We start from the raw sequence: 11,788 nt of genomic DNA, 5'->3' as shown, positions 1-11,788 counted from the left end.
CTGGACCCGAAATGTTAACTCTTTTTTTCTTCACAGATGCTGCCAGACCTGCTGAGCTTTTCCAGCAACTTTGTTTTTGTTCCCAGTCTTTAACTGTTGGTTTGTAGCCCTGCCAAGTATGGCACATCATAACCAAATATTTTTTAAACACAATGTGGAATTCTGCATCTAGCACACTTTCAGGCAATGACTTCCAAGCTCCCACCATCCTCTGGATGAAAATATTTTTCCTCAGCTCCATGTGAATCCTACTTCCAATGACTTTAAATATAGGCAGCTTAGTTATTGATGACTCTGCTAAAAGAGATATAAATTATTCAGATCCACTCAATCTGGGGCCTTGATAATTTTATATACCTCAATGTCATCTTCCCTCACCCTTTTTTCTTCCAAAGAACATGACTCCAGCCTATCCAATGTTTCCTAGTGGTTAAAATTCATCATTCCTAACAAACATCATTGTGAATGCCCTGTGTACCCTCTCTGGCGACAACAGTTGTGTGCAATATTCTAACTGTGGCTCAACTACAACTTCATACTGTTCTAGCATAACCTCCTTGCTTTCATATTTTGTGCCTTAGCTAATAAAGGGAGATCTTCCATGTACAAACATATATAATCTATGCTTTCATAACCAGCTTACCTACCTATTCAGCTATCTTTAAGAAAATGTGGACATGCGCTCCAAGATCTGTTTGTTTTGCTAATTTCTCAGTATCCTGTTACAATCCTGTCTTTGCTATGTATTTCTTTGCTTTATTTGCTCTCCCTCCACAAATACAATGCCTTACATTTCTCCAGATTGAATTCCATTTGCTAATTTTCTGTCCTGCTTAACAGCCCATTCAAATCTTCCTGTATTTATTTCTTCTTCCCCACTATGAGCATATAATCAAATTTTGTATCACCTCAAGCTTCTTAATCATTACCCTAAATTTAAGTCTAAACTATCATATATACCATGAAATGCAGGGGACCTAGTACTGACCCCTACTGAACCCTTCTGGTAACAGCCTTTCAGTAACAAATACCCATTGACCATTATCTCATTCTTCTTGCCACTGAGCCAATTTTGGATCCAATTTGCCTTGAATCCCATGGTCATCTAATTTTCTGATTATGTGCGACCTTGTCAAAAGTAACTCTAAAATTCATATAAATGACATCAAATTAACTACCTTCATTGATCCACTTTTGTGCTCAGAACATTTTAACCAAGTTGATCAGTTTTTGATCAGTTACAATTTTTCTTTAAGCTTCCCGCTTTCTGCAATGTCTGCACCATCCCCTCTTTTGTGAAGAGGAAATTATTTCTTTGTCACATGCCTACAATCCACATAATTGATGTCTTTGTAGTCTCAAGTAGGCCCTCGTATTCTCTTCATATAGTTATAAAACGTTATTGGTTTTCCTTAATTTTGTTGGTTTTTTTTCCCCATGCCCTTGCTTTGTTTTTCTAACTTCCTCTGCACTTTCTGTACTCCTTTAGCCATTCTGCAGTAATGAGCTCAGGAATGTGACAAATATTCCTGTTTGCCTTATCCTACCCTGAATGCTGTTTGACATTCAATCAGGTCTAGATTTGGAAGTCCCATCTTTATTCTTTGTGGGAATATATTTGTTATGAACTCTTTATATCTCCTCCTTGAAGGCCTGCCACTGCTTTTCTATTTCTTTACCTTCAAGTAGCAGTTTCCTGTTCATTTTTATTAAATCATATAGTGGCTTAGTAAAATTGACATTTCCCATTATCACTATTATTTAATGGAATTTTACAGGATTCACCAGCAAGGCCAGTATTTGTTTCTCATCCTGATTTGCCCTTGAATTGAATAGCTTGCAGTTTAGTGTTAACCACATTATTGTGAGTCTGGAGTCACATGTACACCAGATCAGCTAAGGATGGCAGATTTCCTTCCCTAAAGAGCATGAGTGAACTAAATAGGTCTGTATGACAATTTATGATAGTTTTATGACACCATTACTGAGGCTAACTTTATATTCAAGATTTATTAATTGATTTTAAATTTCACTTGTTGCCATGGTGGAATTGGAACCAATGTCCGTAGAGAGTTAGACCATAAGACGATAAGATGTAGGTGTAGAATTAGGCTATTCGGCCCATTGAGTCTGTTCTGCCATTCTGCTGTTTCTCAACCCCATTCTCCTGCCTTCTGCTGTAACCTTTGAGCCTCTTACTAATCAAGAACATATTTATCTCTGTATTAAAGACATTCAATGACTTGGTCTCGACAGTCTTCTGTGGCAATGTGTTCCACAGATTCACCACCCTCTGGCTGAAGAAATTCCTCCTCATCTCAGTTCTAAAGGGTCATCCCTCACTCTGAGGCTGTGCCCTCGGGTCCTATTCTCTCCTACTAGTGGAAACATCTTCTCCATGTCCACTCTATCTAGGCCTGTCAGTATCCTGTAAGTTTCAATCAGATCTCTGCACCACCCCCACCCTCCCCCCAATCCTAAATTTCATCATGTACAGACCAAAATCCTCAACTGCTCCTCATGTGATAGCCATTCATTCCCAGAATCATTCTTGTGAACCTCCTCTGGACCCCTTACAAGGTCACCATATCCTTCCTTAGATGTTGGGCCCAAAACTGCTCACAATATTTCAAATGTGGTCTGACCAGAGCCTTTTACAGCCTCAGCAGCACATCCCCACTCTTGTATTCTAGACTACTCAAAATGAATGCAAACGTTGCATTTGCCTTCCTAACTGCCAACTGAACCTGCATGTCAACCCTAAGAAAATCCTGACCTAGACTCCTAAGTTCCTTTGTGCTTCAGATTTCCAAACATTGTCCTCATTTACAGAACAGTCTATGCTTCCATTCTTCCTATCAAAGTGCATAACCTCACACTTTCTCACATTGTATTCCATCTGCCACTTATTTGGCCAGTCTAGCCTGTCCAAATCCTTCGGCAGCCTTCCCACTTCCTCATCACTACCTTCCCTCCACCTATCTGTGTCATCTGCAAAAGTAACCAGGGCATCTAGATTACTAATCCAGTGACATTACCATAACACCACTGACTCCCCTTAACTTCTGTAATTAAGAACTGTTACTTCTGGTATGTACTGTTCTTTTTGTGTGGCTACTTTAAATCTAATTATATTTTGATCATGATCACCAAAATGCTTTCCCAGTCATACCACTATTACCTGTCCAACTCCATTCACTAAAGCTAGGCCCAGAAATGTCCTGTCTCTTGTTGGGCATTTTAATTAATTGGCTAAATAAAAAGTCATCCTGCTTCCATTTAAAGAATTCTGTACCATCTTTCTTTTACACTGTTATTCATCCCTGTTAATTTTTGGATAATTGGACTCCCCTATTATTATAAGCCTTGTTTCTGTATTTCTCAGGAATTTTCCTTTGCTCCTCTTTCTCCCTATAACTGTTTGGGCTTCTAAATTATAGTCTCAGCAATGGGACTATCCTGTTTTATACTTTAATTCAAACCATGTGGTCTTATTTGATTAGCCCACTGGCATATCATCTTTCATTCCATTTGTGAATATCTTTTTATTTGTTCATGGGAGTTGCATGTTGCTGGTTAAGCCAGTATTCATTGCCCACTCCTAATTGTCCAGAGGGCAGTTAAGAGTCAACAAATGGTTGTTGGTTTGGAGTCACATGCAGACCAGACTAGGTAAGGATGGCAGATTCCTTTCCCTAAAGGATATTAGTGATCTGAATGAGTTTTTACAACAATCAATGTAGATATGTGGTGGCCATAAGGGTTTTTAATTCCAGATTTCTATTTAATTCAAATTCACCATCTGACATGGTGGGATTCAAACACATGTCCCTCAAACATCAGCCTAAGGTTTTGGATTATTAGTCCAGTGACATTACCACTATGCCATCACCTCCCTGATTATTTGTTTAACCATATACTCACCCAACCTTTTTATTCCACACCTTGTCCCAACAAAAACTGAAAACTCTGTAACCAGAGATAGCAAGAACTGCAGGTGCTGGAGTCAAAGACAACATAATGTGGAGCTGGAGAAACACAGTAGGCCAGACAGCATCATAGAAGCAGGAAAGTTGACATTTTGGGTTGGGTTTGAAGAAGGTTCCTGACACAAAACATCAACTTTCCTGCTCCTCTGATGCTGCCTAGCCTGCTGTGTTCCTCCAGCTCCTAACTGTGTCAATTCTGTAACCAGGATTGTTGAGCTGTCTTTCTATGATTCTGAAAGACACATTTTGGTCAGATACTGGCATATATACTTATATTTTTAGTTCCCATTCCAAGCCACTGTGAATTGAACATTTTTATTGTAATAAGCCATTAATTTTTTTTTTTAAGTAGCAATTAGGTCCATCATCATACTTTTTTAAACATTTACAGCCATTTGATAGGAGCTTCAATTTGTGTGACCACCATGAAATGTAATTTTTCTGTGACTACATTGGACACATGGCACAGAAACTGGGTATTTGACTCAACTAGCACATACCAGCGTAATGCTTCACTTGAGCTCCGACTCATCCTGCCACATCTAAATCTATTCATATAGCCTTTATTCCTTTCATGTTTAGCTTTCTGTTAATATATCTGCATCTTTTTACTTCAACCTCTGCCCATGATAGCAAATTCCACTTTCTCACCACTCTTTGGGTAAGGAAGTTTCTTCTGAATTCACAATTGGGTTTCTTGGTAATTATCTTACATTGATGACATCTAGCTATGCTCTTCCCCACAACAGGAAACATCTATCTACTCTTGTCAAAACATCTCATAATTTTAAAGACCCAGATAAAATCTCTCGTTGGCCTTCAGAGGAAGCAAGACCCACCCTAAGAGTCCTTTCCTGACATGTAACCCATAAATTTCTATTTCATCCTTGTAAATTTTCTCTTCACCCACTCCATTGCCTCTGCATCCTTTTTATAATTTGGTGAACAGATGTATGCTTATTCCTAAGTATGCTCTAATTAAGGTTTCATAGAGATTTAGCAGAGCTTCCTTACTATTCAATTCTATCTGTCTAGTAATAAAGCCTATTGCTTGGTTTTCTTTATGCTAACTTATGACTGAACTTTTAGTGTTTTGTATATTTGTACTGCAAAGTTTCATTTTTCCTGTTCTCCATCAAGATTTTCCATTTCCAAGAAATTAGCGATTTCTCTACTTGTCCTACCAAAATGTGCTACAACACATTTATCTCTGCTGAATTTTACTTGCCAAATATATATCCATTCTTCATGTTTCTTAATATACTCCTTTAATTTGTTGCAGCTTTGCTCAGAATTGACCATGCCCAAATTTGGTATCATTTGCAAATTTATGAATTATATTTTGGATTCCAAAGTCCAAATTATTAATCTAAATTGTGAACAGCAGTTGTCCCAGCACGATTTTTGTGAACTCCATTTCACACCTCTGCCACTCTGAATAACTACCCTTTACTTCTATTCTCCACTTTCAGTCTTATAGCCAGCTAGCAACCCATTCTGCTAAGTCTACTTGCCTCCACATTTCTGACGTTTTTCATTAGTCTATTCTGGGGCACTTATTGAAGGGCTTTTGAAAATCCAGATAAGTTAGATCCACTACAGTGGGATTGTCTAGCCTTTTGGCATCTCCTCAAGAATGTAATACAGTTAGTCAATCATTGAGCTGTCAAGAACCTCAATGGAAAGCCCTAACAGTAATGTATTTAAGGGTCTCGTTTTGCTGACAACCATTTTACAAAGTTAAAGAAATATGATTACATGGAAAAATTATATAAAAGATGCACTCTACTGAGGTAGGCAATGAAACATATAGGTAGGGTAGAAAGTAGAGTGAACTTTGCACCTCATAGCCAATTTGGTGATGATGGCACTTGTCACAAATGTAGCAATTGTTTTATTCTCCAGTACTAACATTTCTAACTAACAAAAGACTAAAAGATTTAGAGTTAGTGTAAGATCTGCTAGGCCTTAACCTTCAAATATATTTACTGACATGTTAAAAATTAGCTAGTCACTTGTGCACTACGATGACTTTGGGTCCCACTTGAGATAATAACTTCTAAACAACAAGTACTAAATTTGTAGACTGGATTTTAAGGTAAATAGAGAATGCTATATTCTTTTTGGAATGTGTTTTACTAACTGTTTCTTGCTGCTGAAATGTCACAGTATGCCTAGGTTCTCCATCTGGGAACAAGAACAACAATAATCAGTATACACTGCTAGAACTGTCAACAAGCTAGTGAGTGGTCATCAGAAACTTTATCACACAGATTACCTATTATTTGTGGCTGATGTTATTGTGATGCACAACTGTTGTGAGAAAGGTAAGACGGAAATACAGATTCAAATGCGAATGCTTGAAAATTTTGCAATTTAAGCTCTGTAACAGTTTGAAACATCTGTATGCATGAATGTTCATGATTTTTACTGCACAGCAAGTGCACAGAACTTTGAAATGTATCAATTATTATATGTTATGTTCAATAAGGTAATTGTAATTCAAAACAGTAATCATTAAATTATGTACATCTTAAGATCTAAAAATAGTTCAGTATAATTTATTGCTTATTTCCTCCATGTATCCTTTGGCAGCTCAATGGCAGAACTTGGATTTGTGTAGCTAATTCCTAGTGTTCAATTCCATGATCAGTATATCCAAAGATGACAGCAGAGTAGTAGCTCATCAGCTCAATCCATTTCTTTTCTCTTTCATGTATTTTTCTCTCTATGTTCCTTTCAGTGACGTCCTGAACTCCCAGCCTCAGTGCAGACACAGCGAGGCGCCCTCTCGGCAAAGCGTGTTGGTCCCCCTCCCCCTAACCCCTCCGTCCAATTTGGCAATCTCCCAGCTGAGTGTGACGGTCTCTTGGCTGGCATGGAGGTGTCTTGGCGACATGTAGCGGTCTCTCAGCTGCCCAATGTGGCCTCAGCATGGACCTCCAGCCTTCAGGTGATTCCAGAGCAGTCTCCCAGGTTCGACAGCCTCAAGGTGAAGCCTAGCACAGTTTGGAGTCAAGGCCTGGCGGGGACTGGAGGCTGGATGCCAGCATGGGACTAGTGTGTGTGTGGAATGAGCTGCCAGAGGAGGTGGTGGAGGCTGGTACAATTACAACATTTAAAAGATATCTGGATGGGTATATGAATAGGAAGGGTTTAGAGGGATATGTGCCAAACGCTGGCAAATGGGACTAGATTAATTTAGAATATCTGGTCAGCATGGACGAGTTGGACAGAATTGTCTGTTTCCATGCTGTACAACTCTATGCTTCTATCTGTAATGCTGGACTTTTTATTTCTTTATTTTTCTAATTTTTCCTCCTAAGAACCTGTACTGAAAAATCAGTACCTCAGTACCTTGTACGTGAGGTGACACTGTAAGTGGCTACTTAAAGACTTTTCATTGTACTCATTTGAGTACGTGACAATAAAGCTAATTTTAAGATGAAATTATAATGACATAGAAAAATCATGAAAAGCTGAAAATTTGTATAATTAAAGCAAGTTGCGATATAAGGATGATTACTGGACTTTAGAGATTTTTTTCCAATGCATCAAAGTTGCTTATTTATATTTTTAATTGATTTCTATTAAAATACTTAGATCCAGAAAATCTAATTTTTCAATGTTGAACTTGTTGAAGAAGTAATTAAATAATCAAGAAAGCTGGCTCCATAAGACTGAAAAGTGATAACTGAGCTCTAACATCTAAGTTAAGTGGTTTTTGAAATAATGTATTCAAAATTGTACAGAGCAAAATTATCCAGTGAGTATCAGAATCATTTGGATCTGAAAGTTCCAGGTTCAATCTTGAGTGTGCCATGTTGGCTGACCATAGCTTGGGCTTTCTCAGTTTGATTCTGAGAAACTGTAATAGAGAAGAGATTAAAAAATGACCAGGGTTTCTTACTCTGATCCTAAAACTCAAGGTGAAAGTTCATTCAAGTCCAGAAGGAGCAAGGACTGGATGTCGATTAACTGTAAACCCTCAACTCAACACCATTTGCAACTCACTTAGTGGAAAAGCCCATCTCTATGTGCAGCAACACCTGAACAACATTCAGGTTTGAACTGATAAGTGAAGAGCTTGAATCTAATTATCTCACTCACATTCGATGGTATTACCATCACTGAATTCCACACTATCAACATCTGGAGGCTACCACTGATCAGAAGCTTAATTGGGCATGCCATATAAATACTGTCGCTACAAAAGCAGATCAGAGACTAGAAATCATGCAGCAAGTAACTCATGTCCTGAATTCAAAAGTCTGTCTCCCACTCACAAAGCACAAGTCAGGAGCACGATGGAATATTCTCTATTTGTCTGGATGCATTGCAGCTTCACCAACACTTAAGAAGTTTGATACCATCCAAGGCAAAGCAGCCTGCTTGATTGGCATCTCATCTATCATTGTCAACATTCACTCTGTCCACGACCAAATCACAATAGCAGTAGGATGTGACAATGCAATACAATAGGGAGCTTAGAAGAAATTTACAAGGATGTTGCCAGGATTCAAGGGACTGAGTTATAGGGAGGTTGGACAAGCTAGGACTTTTTTCTTCAAAGCATAGGATACTGAGGGGGAGTCTTATGGAAGTTATAAGATCATGAGAGGCGTGGATAGGGTGAATGCACTCAGTCATTTTCCCAGGTTTGGAGAATCAAGGACTAGAGGGCATCAGTTTATGATAAGAGGAGAAAGAATGCATAGGAACCTGAGGGGCAACTTTTTTATACCAAGGGTGGTAAGCATATGGAATGACCTGCCAGTGGAAGTGGTTGAGGCGGGTACATTAACAACATTTAAAAGGCATTTGGACGAATACATGGACAGGAAAGATTTAGAAGGATCTGGGCCAAGTGCAGGGAAATAGGGTAAGCGTTGATGGACATTTTGGTCAGCATGGGCCTGCTTGGGTTAAAGGGCCTGTATTCATGTTGTAGGACTCTATGACTCTCTAATATAAGATGCAGCATACGAAGTCACCAAGGCTCCTTTGACAGCACCCTCTAAATCTGCCTAGAAGGACAAAGACAAGCAGATGCAAATGAATGCCACCCGAATGCAGTTCCCCTTCATCCTTAATCAGAACCACGTTACTATTCCTTCGCTGATGCGGGGTCAAAATTGAGTAATTCAATTCTTTGTATTGCTGTTGGTATACTTACACTGCAGGGACTCCTGTGGTTCAAGAAAGCAGCACTTTACCACCCTCTCAAAGACAACCACGGATGGCCAATAAGTGCTGGCCTTGCCAGTGAAGCCCACATACTGAAAACAAACTGAAAAATATTCTCCTGTCTGGCCTCCACCTCCCATCACCCTCCATGAGTTTCAGCTCATCAAAACTCTGCACTCATCTCCAAACATGCTGCAAGAACTGGTCACCCAACACCCCTAATTTACAAAAGGAAAATACTGCATGTAGTGATTGTAACGAGGTCAGCCTGATGGGACTCATAGAATACGAGTTTCCTGATCACAAGTAACCTGGTCCAGTCAGGGATTCCTGGCTGACAGATATAAACTAGAGTGTCAGCGGTTCTGCTCACTCTGAGAGCTGGCTCCAAGGAAGTTGGATCAGTGTCAAGGATTCTCCACTTGTAAATAAACGGTGACTTGGTGACAGGATACTGGCTTCTGTGAAATATTTCAGTGCAGATGCTTCAAATTTGAAATAAAATCAGAAAACACACCACAAACATAGGGCAGAATTTTCTCATTTTCAGCCAGGAACATAGGGCCATTCAGCCTTTGAGCCTGTACTGCCATTCAATGAGGTCATTGCTGATCTGTGGCACAACTCCATACACCTTCCTTTTGCCCATACCATTTAATACGTTTGTTGAACAAAACTTTATCTCAGGTTTAAAATTAACAACTGATCCAGCATCCACTACTGTTGATGGAAGAGAGTTCCAAATATATACCACCCTTTAAAGTGTTTCATTGAGTGAGATGCATGTCATACAACCTTCTACTCTTCACCTCATTAATTATGCAATTAGGCTTTTGGGTTCACTTCTCAGGAAATCACTCAGCTGAACAGGTGAATGTGCTTGCCTCAGGGAGGTCCTTTTGGCAAATTCGCTTCTGGTGCACAAACATTTCATATGCTGCAAGCCAGGAATGACCCTCACACTGCAGTGTTCGAGCCTTAACATTCAGGACACGACCCAGAGAAAAGGAAAGCTCACTCTCCACTTTGCGGACAATGATCTTGAAGTCTTGATGGACAGGATTGTAGAGAAGAAGAGGCCAATCACCACAAGAAACCATGCCACCAGACAGAGCCGACCTGCACTGTGTGAATGCTGCTTCCTGGGTGACACATGGCACCCAAAAGTTGAGGAAGAAGATCAATAATCTCTGTTCTGTAATTGTATGTACCATCATGTTTTTCTCTGCTGACTCACTTCTCCCTTTAACTCTGCCACAGCATTGACATCTCACCAAGGTTCATGTATTGCATGCATTATGCTCAACACCCCTTGCCCACCTCAACCTTCCAAAAAACGAACCCTACCTGCCCTCCATGTTTCCTAGTCACTCAATGGGGAAACATTACCATTTCTTCTGATCCTGTGTCACTTCTAACTTCTATCATCCTCAATCCCTCCCTTTGTCCATTGTAGCAAAAATTGGTCCTCACTTGGGCCCAGTGGTCTCAGATTAGCAGGGGATGGGTGGCAGGTGCCAACTGTTCCATCCCTGTGAGGAGAAAATTCTAGATTTGGCCAAAGCATGAACACTCAAGTGAGTATGGAGATCTTGATGTCCAACTAACACAGTAAGCTCCATTGTGCTGCACTGCTTTCCTATTACCACCAGTGTGAACTCGTTCATAATCTACACAAATTTTTATCCTTTTCAGACAACTAATTCTCTCTTCATTTGTGTTGGAACTGATGAACCTCTGTCAAGTGAACCTCTGCAAAGAGGTCAGCAGCAGAAACACTCAGTTCCACATCCACATCAGGGAAGGAAGTCACTGACTCTCAGGGGATGCTGCGAAAAGGCTTTCACCTGCACCCTTCATCAGCTCAGACATTTTCACTTCAGGAAGTTCTCTATCTAGACTAGATTCAGAGGCACTATCTGATAATCACTGACATGCAGTTGATTAAGGAAGAAATGCCATGGATCTCAGACACATAAAGAACCTACCTGAGACCAGCCATTTTCTGAGTCCCAGGCAGAAGAGGGACGCAATGACCTAATGGTATTATCACTAGACTATGAATCCAGGGACCCAGGTTCAAATACCACCATGGCAGATGGTGGAATTTGAATTCAATAAGATTCTGGGATTAAGAATCTAATGATGACCATGAAAACATTGGAAAAATCCATTTGTTTTACTAATATCCTTTGGGGAAGAAAATCTGCTGTCCTTATCTGGCATGGCCCATATGTAACTCCAGACCTGCAGCAGTATGGTTGACTCTCAACTGCCTTCCACACAATTAGGGATGGGCAATAAATACTGCCCTGGCCAGCAACATTCACATCCCATGAATGAATTTAAAAAAAGAGAAGCCCCTGTTCTTCGCCACTAGCAACTTTGTCAAATTACACAAACAGGCATAAGAACATCAGGTAATTTTGTCAAAGATACTGGGTAAGTTGATCAAAGAATGCAGGAATCCATCAACATTATCAGCACAATCTTGGCTCTGACATGCATTTGGTTGTCTCCATGAACAGGTTGGTGACCATTCATAATAGCCATCTGCAGAAGAATGTTCTTTATCTTCTGGATATGTGTACGAACTTATACTCTATCAATTT

The sequence above is a fragment of the Rhincodon typus genome, chromosome 4 (genome assembly GCF_021869965.1).
Source record: "Rhincodon typus isolate 14 chromosome 4, sRhiTyp1.1, whole genome shotgun sequence".
Taxonomy (NCBI): domain Eukaryota; kingdom Metazoa; phylum Chordata; class Chondrichthyes; order Orectolobiformes; family Rhincodontidae; genus Rhincodon; species Rhincodon typus.
The sequence above is the reverse complement of the archived record's forward strand: the minus strand, read 5'-3'. Positions refer to the sequence as shown.